The following is a 15225-nucleotide window of genomic DNA, read 5'->3' as shown; positions in this document are numbered from 1 at the left end:
TTTTATTTAATTCATAAAGTCGAAGAGTGGCAGGGGCAAAATTGTCCGGTAAAAGTATCCCAATCTGGTTTTATGGACTTTTTGTGGGTAGGAAGGAACGAGGGAATAGAACTGGATCGGCTGCGGTGGGGCCCACTCTGGGCTAACTATTTATCACATGAATTCATCACCACATGTCTCTGTAATAAGATAGAATGTGCCATTTTCTTGGAGATGGTTGAATTTATGAATTATCATGATTTCTCCAAATATCCATAACAAATGGCTCAGTTATGCATTGGCCAAAGGGTCAATGCATAAGAAAATAAATCCTAATAATGTACTACTACCTATTATTAACATCACATAAATTATTAATTACTGTTTACCAAATTTTACTCTATAAGATAAATAACCAAAAGTCTCATCCAGGAAAATAAATAAAAATGAATCCACAACTTAGATTGTAGTATTAAGTATCGAGATATCAATGCAATAAACTAGTGGATGGGTATACAAGGATTACATCATCGTCAAATTAAAGATTCAAAATGGCTAAAACATCTCAATAAATAAGTAAACAATTAATCTGAATACGATCAATATAGTAAACAATTAAGGTATAATTAAGAATGTTTGCGTACTCATCGAGGATAATAGTACTGGTGGAGAAATAATGATGTGAAATAAAGATTAAAAGAAGCATTGAATTCGATTTTTTTTGAGCTTGTGACTCTATTAATAGTTTAATACTCATTGAGGATAATAGTATTGGTGGGAAAATAATTATGTGTAATATTACACATCATTATTTCTACACCAATACAGTCCATAATAGGGATATCAATATAGCCTGTAACCTGTGGACTGGCCCGTCAAATTTATAGGGTTAGGGCTGGAAATTTATAGCCTGATAAAATTAAAACCGGATTAGCCCACACCCGATTAACCCGCAACCTGTTAGGGCCAGACCCGAAAACCCGATGGGCTGGCCCGAAAACCCGATGAAGTTTCTATTATTCTATTTTTTTTACTCCTAATTCGACACTTCATTGATTAATTTTAACTAAAAAAATAACTTTTAATTTTATATTAAATACACAAATTATATATTGAATTTTTATTAATATAATAATTGATAAATAAATTAAAAACTTCAAATTCACTAAAAAATATATAAATTTCTAAAACATGCTTTAAATTCCACGAAATATCTCAAATATTAGTATTTGATCATGTTTATGATTGAGTTTAAGCATATATTTCAAGTATATCATAATTAAATGTTTTACATTGTATGAATATTAGTAATTTTAATCTTGGATTGATCGCATGTTAATATTATCGGTAGCAACCCGATCAACCCGCTGGGCTAGCCCGAAACCCGAGCTTTTAGGGATAGGGTAGAACTTTATAACCCGAAAGGAATCACAACCCGATTAGCCCCCACCCGATTGACCCGCAACCTGAGTAGGGTTGGCCCGAAACCCGACGGGTCTGCCCGATTGACATCCATAGTCCGTAATATTACACATTATTATTTCTCCACCATTACTATCATGTATATGGAGTCTATCAACTAAATGAACTTTCCTTTTAATATAAGGAGTAGTCTATATGGAGTCTATCTACTAAATGAACTTTCCTTTTAATATAAGGAGTAGTCTTTTTGGAATAAATTTCATGTTTATTATGTACACATTAATACTTCTATTTCAAGGTCTGGCGACTTGAAGTAGTGCTTTGGAGAAGAGGTCATCCATGGCCGAGAAGGATGTTTGGTTCATCAGAAGAGGATCGATTGTTACGGACTCCAGTATAAGATTTTACGGTTAATTAGAAGATCGACTATTACAGACTCTAGTGCAAGAAAATGTCTCACATTAATTATGCAAAATAACATATGTGAAATTTATACTCTACTATGGTATGCAACATTAGAGCATGCACAACGGTGTTCGTTGGAACGAGCACCCGTTGTGCCGTCGGCGCGGCCGAACCCCTGCTCGCCGCTGTGCTCTTGCCGACGGCACGACCCTGCTCTTACCATCGAGCACCGCCGTGCCGAAGAGCAGGGCAACGTGACAACTCCTGATTCGCCAATGGCCATGCCGTTGGCTTATTTTAATTTTTTACTTTTTAAGATTTTAATTATGTAACTTTAAATTTCAACGGATGTATTTTTTAATTTTTAGGATTTAATTATGTAACTTTGATTTTAATTATGTAACTGATGTGAATCCGGGTGTCATAATGATGAATCAAAGAACCGGATTTGAGGACAAATCCTTTCACAAAGAAGGAGATGATGATGTGAATCCATGTATTCACAATCATAGGATACAACGATGTCGAGGGCCATGGGTTGATTGGGGTCCGAGAAGAGGGTGGAGACATAACAAGGAGTCAAGCCAAATGTGGAGGTCTGTTCAAACGTCAATATGCCTACTGAGACGGTGTCCAAATGCTGATTCAAGACCAACATCATCTTCATCGTCGAAATACCTTTACGTGGGTACCTCACACGCCCCAAATGGAGTTCGGATGAGAGAGATATGGCCGTTTGACTAAAGTCGCGCAATGCAGAACGAAACGCTCGGGCGAGCGTTTCTCCTCGTGCAATCGAAAGATCAATTTTGTCCAGAAACTTCACGCGGTCGGGCGAAATGAGCCTAGGGAAACGCCCGGTCGAGCGTTTTGTCAGGGATGTGTCTTTTTGACCAAGAATTGTTTTATTTGCTCCTTTTTTATTCTCTTGTATAAATACCCATGTTAGGATTTTTCTATGGCAGCTTTGAACATTTTGTAAACCTACCAAAGAATCCATTGTGAGCATTCCTCTTCATCTTTGAAGATTTATCAAAATCCCTTGTGGTTGCATTTTAATCTATTGTCGGACTTAGATTGAATGTTAAGGTATGCAATTCTAGTTCTTGTGTTGCTAGTTTTGTGGAGCCATTTGATTCTTTATTTGGTGAAAGTTGCCTTTGGTTGTCTTCATTATTTTGTAGAAGGTCCATAGGTTCCAAGCATCTATCTAAATCATAACACCTTCACCTTCTCCCTTTTCCACTATTTTTATTGTTTCATTTCTTGTTGGGTTTGTTTGGATTATTGAAATATTTACAAGAGCAAGTCCGGGGCAAACATATGTGTCTTGAATCCCTAAGATTCACATTAGTAACTTTTTTTAGTAATTTGTAATAGTAGTTCGAATTTTTTTTAATGCATTTAATATTGTAGAAATGTTTTTAGTAATTGAAGTATTTAAATTAAATAATAGAATGGTGGGACCTTGAGCATGCTCTTGCGGAAGAGCATGGATGTGAGTGTTGTGTTCTTGCAGAAGAGCAAGGAAAAGTGGATCCGGGCCCACATCCATGCTCTTGGCAAGAGCATGGATGTGGATGCTCTTAGGCCATCTGCAATGCTGTCTCTTATCCGTCCCTTAACCGTCTCTTAAATTACTATTCTTGGGCCCCACTGTACTTTTTTACTCCATCTCTAAACTAAGGGACGGAACCTGCAACCCTCCATATCTTATCCGTCCCTTAACCGTCTCTTAAATTACTATTCATTCAATTTCATTTTTTATTTTTATTTCCAACAAATTCAATTAATAAAAACACACTTCATTAAATAAAATAAAATTACAACATAAAATTCGTAAGATCCTAAAAAAATAAAAATACATAATTTAATAATTTCCTCCGCCAAATTATGCCCAAATGTGCTTCATTAGATCATCTTGGAGTTGGGCGTGAGCGGTAGAGTCATGTGTCCTTGCCCGAATAGACAACCGTTCTTGTATAGATGGTACACTCCACTACGAGGCGGACTACTTGCGGTAGAGCTTCCGGGGGCTTCAGGGTCGAACCAATTTCCCGCCTCTGGTCCTTCGTCTTGGACAATCATGTTGTGCAAGATTATGCACGTATACATGATGTCGACCATACTCTCCATGAACCACGTACGAGCCGGGGCTTTGATTATGTTGAAGCGCGTTTGGGGAACCCCGAACGCCCTCTCCACATCCTTATGAGCAGTCTCCTGCTTCTGCGCAAAAAGTGTCCGCTTTGCGTTCACAGGCCTGTTGCACGTCTTCACGAAGGTTGGCCACTTCAGGTAGATGCCGTCGGCAAGATAGTACCCCATTTTATACCACCGGTTGTTAGCGATGAAGTTGATGGCTCACGTTTTACCATCCAAAACTTCGGCAAAGAGGTCGGATTGGTGGACCACGTTTATGTCGTTGTTCGATCCGAGGACCCCGAAGTACGCATGCCAGATCCATAGCCGGTAGTCAACAACGACCTCGAGTATAACGGTGGGGTGGGTGCATTTGTGGCCGCTAGTGTAAGACCCCCTCCACGCCACAGGGCAATTCTTCCATTGCCAGTGCATGCAATCGACATTGCCAAGCATCCCGGGGAATCCGTGCACTTCTTCGTGAAGGTGGAGCAGAAACTGACAATCTGTCGTGCTTGGCCTCCGGAGAAATTCGTCGGTGAAGGCTGCCCGGACGCCTTTGCAAAATTGGATCAAGCATATTCTCCCAGTGCTTTCTCCAATGTGGGTATTCGTCGAACACATCCGTCGTTTGTCCAGTCGCAAGTTGACGGATTGCTGCAGTACATTTCTGCAGCGTCCTGTGGGTGGGATAGCCGATGGCGTCGAACCTTTCTTGGAAGAACTCTTCCCGGGCTGCCAATGTATTTGCGATGTGGAGAAATAGCGGTTTCCGCATGCGGAAACGTCGACGGAAGTAGGTATCTCCCCAAACCGGGTTATCGCTGAAGTAGTCGCGGACTAACCTTGTGGCGGCTTCCTCCTGGTTACGATGAATGTAAGTCCGGGAGCATCTTTGGGGCAGCGCGGCTTCCTCCGCCTCCCGGCGTCGATCTTCTTCAAGTGATTCTTCCATTATTCGACGCATTTGCTCATATGGATCCATTAGATCGATTAACTTTGGGAGAAGAATAAAAGAGTTGATTTGAGATGAAAATTGGAGTTGAAAGAGATATGATTTGAGAAGAATAGATGTGTGTTTGTGTGTGAAACGAGGATGAAATATGAGTATTTATAGAGTAAAAAATAAAAAAAGGAAAACGGTCGAAAAACGGTAATATTACCGTTTTTCGAATTTTAATTTTAATTTTATTTTTTATTAAATTCGATTTTTTTAAAAAAATGATTTATTGCGTCAGCGTGACGAAACCCACTCGCGGGACGGCGAGTGGGAGTCACGCATGGCGCCGGAGCGCGCCACGTCGCGCGCGCGTGGCGAGACGTTTCGCGGGCCGTCTCGGAGCGGGCTGGGGATGCGACGGGACGCTGCAACGCGTCCCGCACGCGTCTCGTCACGGAGGAACGGGCTTCGAGCCACCCGCGTAAGTTCGTAACGCGTTGCGGGTGGCCTTAGTGTTTCATTGCGAGTCCCGATATCTAGAAATAATGGTTTGCATTTATGTTTTGATTGAAGATCTGAGGACTCGGAAATGGCCTAGGCAAGGAGTCGATTGTGACTCAATGAAATTGTAAGTTTGCACTTAAAATAATAAAAAAATTTGAAAATAATTCGTTTATATCCCCTATCAAACCGACTAAATATAATTTGACCTTCAGAATAAGATATCCCATCATGGGGAACGGCTAGTTTTATTGTATTTGCCTATAACTAGGAACATGTATTTATTTATTATGTGAGATAAGATCAATTATTGTGAGTAATAAGAATATTATCACGACTATTTTTTCAGTGGCGGATGAGATCAGCCATATGGATATCAATTTAAATATTAAGGTAAGACAAAAGAAATCGAATATTTATTTAATTATGTTGTCCTTGATATAAGTAATTATAGTAAAAATAAGTTTTTACGGAGGAAGTAATGAATTATAGAAAAAGTACTCCATGTTTTAATTGGATTGGGCTTTTAGGCCCATCTTTAGCAACACCTTCCACCTCTATTAATAGTCTCCAATTTAAGTTCTTCATTTTTAATTTTTTTATTCTACTAGCACATAGCATAAGTAAAAGTATTTGACAAATTACCAAGTTATTATTTTTCTATCTGAGTTGGATCAACTCGATGTCAATATTTTTTGGAGTGGTGGAACTTAACTTCAAATGTTTGGTCATAAAGTTAGAAGAACCAGTAATAGTTTCTGTATTTTTGCTGAATTGGAGGCCAAGAACATGTTCATTGCTACTTCATTTCTCTTTAATGTGATGTTATATGTAATTTCATTTCTCTTTAATGTGATGTTATATGTAATTTTTTGGATTGAGTACATCTATCTCATAGTTTTTTTGGAATCATAGTTGTTTAAAAGCGTTCAACCTTTATCTGATAGAAAAGCGACTAATAGTCTGATTTAAAAAAATCCAATGATAATGGAACAACTAATCAAGTGAAATGATTTTCCTATAAAATTATTTAGATGTTATTTGGAATTTGGAAAAACTAGTTAGGACATGTGTTTAGGTATTCATAATACAAATTACCCATGTTAGCTGAATAAATTGATAATCTAATGTTTGGTCTAATTACGTGGGAACATAAATGGATTTCTTCATATTGCAAGAGAATTTTTTGACTACCAAAAAAAAAAGTAATGCATTGGAAGGTCAATTGCTTTTAATTGCATTAATGTGTTTGATATATTTTAGAAAAAGTGCATTAAAAAATTGAACCATATTTTTGTGTATATTACGGGTGTTATATTTAGAATAGCACTAAAATCTAAATGCAATTTCTAGTAATGCAATAAAATCACTTTCACCTAAAATTACTTGCCAAACTTATTCAATCACATATCTTGTTTCCCTATTACAAAATATCTTCTAATCTTATTATACATCTAGAATTTTCTCAAATAACCGAATCTCGTAAATTCTTTTCATATACATCGATACAGCTTTGTCTTGTTAAATATTTTTTCCAATTTAAATTACTCATTCAATATATGTCTTATATTTTAATTAAGATACATTAATATATAACTATAATGTTTACTGTTAATTATATAAAGTATAAACATTATATTTAGAAGAAAAATATGTTTTGCCTAACCGTATTCGATTCATTTCATTTGGTTTTGTTTAGCGGTGTTATGTCCTCACGTGGATTTCTACCCTTTTTTATAATAAATCATTTAATTTTAGATTTTCATTATTTCTTGCTGTTTTTAGGCACTCACTGTGTATACCAGTATAAGATTTGATCATTCTATCAGTTGGCTTGAGTGATGTTTAGTTTTTTTTCTTTATGGTCGGTTGTAGAATCTACTCTATTTTATTAGGATTATAAAGTGAAAATTATGAGAAAATGATGTATTATTAAAGTAATTTTATTTTTTTATTATATATGAAAGCTATAGATACAATTTTCCGAAAGAAGAAAACATGCAAAACTCTTAAACAATACTTAATCCATTTGTTGTGGTCAATGAGACATAGTTAAAGTAGCTAAATTGAAATACCACAAGACTCTAACATATTTTTGGATTCAATCCTCTATTTACTTGATGTAAATTAATACTACCCCCGTCCTACATTAGGAGTCACATTCGCTTTTCCGCACTACGTCCTATATTCTCTCTCTTACTTTATTATTTCTCCACTTTAATTATTTATTACTATCGTTTTTATAAAACGAGTGCAGAAAAGCAAATGTAACTCCTAATGTGGAAGGAGGTAGTACTAAGATATTTCGGTTTCAATTCTGTATTTACTCGATGCAGGGACGGAGACACCGGCGGCCAAGTCACCGCTCCAGCGGGGGCTTGGCCGGAACCGGACCCAAACCCCCCCCCCCCCTATGCAGCCGCACTCTGCCCGATCTCCGCCCCGGCTTTGGATGACCTGAAATTTGATGTAGAAGAAGAGTAGAAGAATATCCCTAAATTGAAGAAGAAGAGCTATCCCTAATTGAAGAAGACAACGCAGTGTAATTGGGTTTTCAAGTGGGTCCCTAATTTTATTTTATTGGACTTTAAGTTGGGCCTTTATATTTTAATGGTATGTAATTTTATTTGATAATGAAAAAAATAATGCAGCCCTAATTGAAGCCCAAATCTAAAATTAAATAGCGCCTCTTCTCCTTCTAAAACCAGAACAGAGGCAGCGAATTATAGCATAACTTTGGAGTCGGACTGTCGAACAGAGGCAGCAAATTACAGCCTGTATTTTCCAGAAAATCAAAGGTTTGATTCTTGATTGACGGTTGGATGAATGATATCTTAGTTGTATATACTGAGAGGGAAATTCTTAACAAAATTGCAAATGGGGACATCCTTCGATGGTTTCCAGAAATGGCGACACGTCGAAAAAAGTTATCATCTAGAGTTTCGTAAAAAATTGTAAAGACATTTTATTTGAGTTAAATATTTTATTATAATAATAATTATTATTATTATTATTATTATTATTTTAAATTTCAGCACCGGCTTATTTGAAAGTCTAGTTCCGTCCCTCGATGATATTTTTTCCACGTTATATGGTGTTTGTGTTCTTACCTAGTGGTGCAGTAATTTTGTTTATATAGCATGACTCAATTTATATTATATATTATAAGTATGTAATTTCAAGAAAATTAATATGCTATAGTTTGATCTTTTTAATGATTACATTGAATCCAACAAAATAAAGCTCATGGGCCCTCATTTTGGGCTGAAAACACATGTAACCCTCATTCACATCCTCATTTTTTTCTAACTCATAGTGACAGAGCTTTCAAAATTAGTTAAATATTACAGTATTTAAAATTTTAGGAAAATAAAATAAATAAATTTCGATTCTTATTAGATTTTATGTCTGGGATTTCTCCAAGATTTTGAAATATTGGGGGATATTAGTACAAAATCCATGAAATTATCGACGTCTAAAATTCGTTAAGTTTCTTTTAAACTATACATCAGTCCAATGTAAAATTAAAGAGCTAAATTAACAGACAAAATTAATTATAGATATGTCACTAGGTTCATCAACAATGATAGGATATTACTAGCCACCTTATTTCCCTACAATATTTGATTAAGGTAGTTATGTTAGTTATGCTTACAACTAAAGTGTTTGGAGCAATGGGAGACAAAATCAATTGGTATGGATCCGTGGGAATAATTTTCAGCATGCCTTCAACTAACTTATGCCAATCTAATCAAGACATAAAAAGGAAAAAAAAGAGACATAGAATAAGAATGTGATTCCCACATCAATTGGTTTTGTTGAGAAGCATCAATTTTCTTCTTTATAAGATTGCTTAGGATATTGCTTAAAGTTGAAACAATTTACTACTCCATATCATGGAAAGTTCAAAACCTAGTTCATATGTGAAATAGTTCAATCCAACAAAAATAGAAATTGATTATGTAGTTGGGTTTTAATGGAGGCATAACCCCTGAAATAGTTCATCACTAGGTGTCGCATATATGAAAAAGGCTTTAGTCAGCAAACATCAGCAAGCAAAGCTCCGTGACAGGTGATCCGAAGTTATATCGTAGAAATCCAAATAGAATTATGGTACCAGAGCCTCAACCAAACAGCAAAATGCAAAACAACGCCAACTGACCTAGTCATTCTAAAGCAAAAAACAAAAGTAACAACAACAATTGACAAAACAACACACAAAAAAACTCTTGGTATCAATTTCATTTCAATTTCTATTTCTCATTTGAGCAACCATCGATTCTGTTGTGTAAAGTTAAATTATTTAACTAATAAATCATAAATAAACATTATGACTTGCATGGATCTTAATAGAGTGGACATGACTTCATAATTATGTTCTCAATTATGGTGAATGTATGTGATTGTGAAGCATGGATGCTTACTTGCTAATTGTTGTTTTGGGGAGTGTTTTGTTTAAATTAAATCAACTTATATATTTAATGATCACAGGTTGTTGAATGTTGGAATCATATTTCGCATAATTAAGCAAGACAATCACTTTGTATTAGTGATAATCACGTCTTATATAGTAGTTAATAAAATGTTCGAAGGTATGATCAAATAGAACTTGATACATATTATGTGTACATGGAGTAGTATTATTGTATTAGGATCACTTTTTACGGAGTATAATAATTATATGAATTTGTGTGCTTTTCAAGTAAATATTTGTCTCCACATTATGGTAACTCATTCTATTGTATGATTGTATCCAATCTCTAACTTGTGAGTTTAGATTTATGATGTAAAAATGAATTAAATAGTTCCCTAAAATGTGTCGGTTAGTACGTAAGTGAGGACATAATCTCGTTATATGTTGTATGATCGGGTGAATTTGGTTTGATACTTAGCTTTAGGATTGTGCCATGTACGATTAATCTTGTCTCGAACTATTTCAGTCTCGGGCCAATCTCGTTCGACAACCAAACCCTCTCTAGAAAACGAATGAAGAAAAGTAGGTCGCTTGTGTAGGGTATAAGGAAAGGGAAATAAATATTAAAGTAGAGATGGAATCATAGAGTCATAGCGTGGAAAATTTTGGGACAAAAAAGAAAAAGAAAAAAGTTGTTGTAAGAATTAGTTGATGAACTGGGATTGAGTAGACTGGGCTAATTTATGGCGTGATATGTGGAGAGATGAATATAAGTGGGCCCATTAACCTCATCAACAAATTCCATTAAATTGCTTGTCTACCTTTTGTTTGTTCATATATTTATTTCTGTTATTTTTGTTTTCAAATTTGGCGGGTTTTTAGTTGCATTTGTATTTGATTGTTGATATAAGAATAATTTTTAAAAAAGAATTTGGAATGAGGGGATTTGAGATTCATATGTCGAGTATCGCCCACGATACTGATACTGATACATTTTTAAATCAAAACTATCGTTGGACCTGGAATCGAACTGGTGATTCCGATATTAGAACTGAAAACATATTCAATGGGCCTTGATGAAATCGATGGCGCAGTTCTACATGTCTGGTTACGATTAGAAAAAATTCGAAAACACAAAAAATAGGAAAATGACAAAGATCGGGAAAAAACTGAATAAAAAGGAAAAAAAACATCGGTTTTGAACTCGAACATGAAGTAAAACCATTGGTGGTCTCAATGCAAGACTTATGCGGAATTGGAATTGCTTGCTCCAAACAAAAATTGACGATTCCTGACCTGATGGCAACACTAGTTAACGAACGGTGTTTAATTTCGTATTTTTCTAATACAATGAAAATGCTGATTTGATAAATATGGATTTGGTAAAAAAAAAATTCCCAATGCATCCGAATTTTATTTTCCTTTGTTCAAACTTAATTAAATACACGAGAAAGAAAGAAAGAAATTAGTGGAATCATTTTTTTATAAATTCTAAACAATGGGAAAATAGACTTTCCCCCAAATTCAGGGGCTACATGCAAATTATCCCAACAAATGCATATGCCAATGCTAAATGCCTAATAATTTAAACTTTTACGATGTTATTTTCTAGGGAGGATAATTATTATCATAATATAGTGGTAAGTTACCTGATTTGAGTTTGGTTAGTGCTTTTGTGCTCTAAATTAAATTTCAAAATGTGCTTTAGCCGCCTAATCAAAATCTCGAGGTGAGATAATTCGGCTGAAATCACTGATCTTATGACTAATGAAACCAATCAAAGATTAAAGAATCCCACCTAAACTTGATTAAAATATATATTGTCACATTCTCGTAAATGTTTGGTTTGAGGATTTATACACTTTCGTAAAAGAATTTCGAATTTGACTTGCAATTCAACTCATGTGCGCACAAATACATAGTATGACAAAAACTTTTTCTGAAGGTATATAATTGGATCAGTTAACCTTCGTTGACCACATATGTAATCGAATTAAAGTATTGAAATACTACCAATATACTACTATTTCACTAACTTTAGACATCAAGACTTGGAATCTTAAATTAAATTTGGCAGTTTGGTCAATACATGCAATTTTAAAATGACTGGTAATATTATAACTATTGATATATAGTACTATTTTCAATTGTTTCATGATGGAATATTCCGGCATACTACTGTCTAAATTGATCGATGTAACACACGTACGTGTAAAAATTAAAGAAGTGACTAACTGATTGTAGGACGTCTTTTAAGTAGTTGATCATTTTGTTCATATAGTATTTTTGTCTGTCACATTTTACATAATTTCCTCCAAATTTGTGATTATGAGAATTGAGAAAATGTGAAATTATGATTAATCGACAATCTTTTAAAATTACGAGGTTGACCAAGAATTGATGAAACTTGGTGTTTTATTCAGCAATTTGCTCTCGATTTTTTTAAAAACATATACATATGTATATTGCTACCTCCATCCAAAATAATATTCTGATAATAAATGACATGTGTTTTAACGTAAAATTAGTCAAGTAATAGACATGTATAGAGAATAAACTGGTGAAAAAAAGAGCCTCTTAATTAAAAGAGAAAATTATTGTATATAGATATAAATCAAGTTTGATGAATTGTCTAAAATGTATGAGGATCTGGTCAAGAATAGAAGATGGTCGGGCTACAAGCTTAGGACCAAGAATGCAATCAAAGATCATTGAAGAGGTGGCCTTCTTCTGGCTTTTGGCTTGTTGTTTTGTGTTTTGTTGTGCGGGCTTGCTTGTGGTTTGAATTTATTGTGTGTTTTGTCTGTTTCTTTTGAGGTATGTCTGCCTTTTTTTGGTTGGTTGTTAGTGTTGCATTGACATTAGGCTTTTGGTACTTTGGACAATGTTGTTTAAGTTTACCTGCTCACCGTTTTCTCGGTTAAGTCTTTTGATTAAAAAAATAATGAACTATTTAAAATAAAAAATATATAAACATTTTGATAGACAACCTAAAACTAAAACGATTAATATAATTTTTTGTTGTAATCTGCTCACTATTCGAAATGCGTATTAGATGAACCTTGCTAGCTATTCACATTGTCTAGAAATGTTATGTTGACTTACTCTCTACAATCAAGTCATCTCTTATCAATTTGGTATTCAAGCAAAGAAAGAAATAAAATGAAAAATAGGGGTGGGTGAGTTATTTAATTGACATTTGTACTACTCCAGATAATAATACTACTTTTTTTGTGTTCAAAACAGAAAAAGAAAGTCAAAGAAGATTCGAATCAATCAACTCAAAAAATCAGCTCATAAACTCAAACTTTAGATAGGACCAAAAATTATGATGGTAAAGAATTTCTCTATAGATAACAATTGGTTTAATACACAGTAGTTTATTAGAACACTTAGCCAAATTGGATAATATCGACTAATTAATCCATAAACATATAATGAAATGAATTGTTCTTGATATCTCATATAAATATGTTTGTGAATGTGACTATATGCATTTCTCGAAAAATACAGATGTGTAATAAATAAAATGCAGTTTTATTTTAATTCTCATTTGTTTACTATATTGGGATTTGGGAGAGAAATTCACAATTATAGAAACACATTCCAATTATTTCGGTTCAATTCCATTAATAAATAAACTGAACTACTAGTAAATATAATTAGAAAAAAGAGCATAAATTTGAAGGAGAAATTAAGTATAACCTGGACCAATTTAGTAAAAAAGTGTGAGATAAAAAAATGTATTAATAAATTAATGTCGAAATTTAACAAAATCATATTCATAAATGATAAGTTTAGTACGTACGAAACGTACTTGACCAAAATATTTTTGCAACGTCCAGCCATAAATCATTATTGATTAATTGATGGTTTGTTACACTTAAAAGGGTAGACATAAATTAATTATATGGATGGTTAAGGGAAATCGTTTTCTTTTATTTTAGTTCGGGATGAAATTATAATTTCTTAACTTAAATTTTTAATCCCAAAATGACATAATTAAAAATTAATTCTTAAAAAAAAATTTGCAAATTGAGGAGACCATGCGTTTTTGACCGATCCAAAGAGAAAAAAATTACATAGTCTGGGCAGTTCGGGCCAACGGTTGCAAACATAAAAATAGAGAGATATCAACATCAAATTAATTAGAATAAAATAAAATAAAATCAATTGGTAATAGAAATAAACCATAATCCAAATATAATTTGTTGCTCAAACAAAAGCTGCTGTATGAATGAGAGACTTTTTTATGTTTTCTAATTTCTATTATTGGATTTCCACATTAATTTTTATCTGCCACTTATTAATTTTGGAGCGTCACTTTTATTTTGATATAACAAAAAATCGGAAAACACGGTTTCTATATACATAGCTGTTATACACACACACAAAACTCCAAATTTTTTTCAAAGAAAGTAACAAAATGCGTTGACATATTTCAAATCATAAAACAGGATGCACAATTGTACTTGTGTACTTTCTTTTGCCTCTGGTATCTTGTATTCGTATACTACTATTTCTTCAATATATAGTAGTTTTAGATGTCACATTTAATTTGATTTATATATGATTTTTCTGTTATTTCTATTTTTAATTTTTATTCTTTTGTCACCATATTTTTTTGGTAACAAATCATAAAATCTTTAAAATAAAAAATAATTATCCCTAAACATCAACAAGAGAATGGAATAGAATATGGCATCAATCATTGATGCCGTATAAATATCTATTTTCGTCGATCTTCCAAAATTAGTTCATATTTATTTAGGATAAACATCTCTTTTTAATGAGCTGGGTCCTATTTTTAACCAGAATACTTTCAATTTATGTCCCGTGTTTACTAATTTTATAAAATTAAAATTTGTAGTACTATTATCTAGTACTCCCTCCGTCCCATAGTAGATGTCACACTTGGAGATGACACGAGATTTTCGGAGGTGTTGTTTTGTGTTAAGTGTAAAGAGAAAATAATATATTTATATTAATGCAAGAGAGAACTTTTTCTAAAAAAGGAAATGTGACATCTTTTGTGAGACAAACTAAAAAGGAAAGTGTTACATCTATTATTGGACGCAGGGAGTACTAAATTATTTTTGGTGAATCTCAAAAGAAAGAAACAATCTTTGAAATGGTTACCATGCTTTTATTAGCACAACTTGCAATTCAAGCAAAGCGGCAAACCAAAACCATTTCATATCTGTCAAACTTACACAAATCCAATTTCCCCAAACTACCCTTCTCCAGCCCAAAAATCCCCCAAACACCCAAGGGCAATTCCGTCAAAACAGTGTTACATGATTTGATTCAACAGTCTCTCTATTCCCATACATTTGCATTAATTAAGGATGAAAAAAAATAATGTTTGTTCATATCTCATGATATTCTCTCTCCTCCCCTGCCTCCATAAATACCTTCTTCT

The sequence above is a fragment of the Salvia splendens genome, chromosome 17 (genome assembly GCF_004379255.2).
Source record: "Salvia splendens isolate huo1 chromosome 17, SspV2, whole genome shotgun sequence".
In the NCBI taxonomy this organism is placed as follows: Eukaryota; Viridiplantae; Streptophyta; class Magnoliopsida; order Lamiales; family Lamiaceae; genus Salvia; species Salvia splendens.
The sequence above is the reverse complement of the archived record's forward strand: the minus strand, read 5'-3'. Positions refer to the sequence as shown.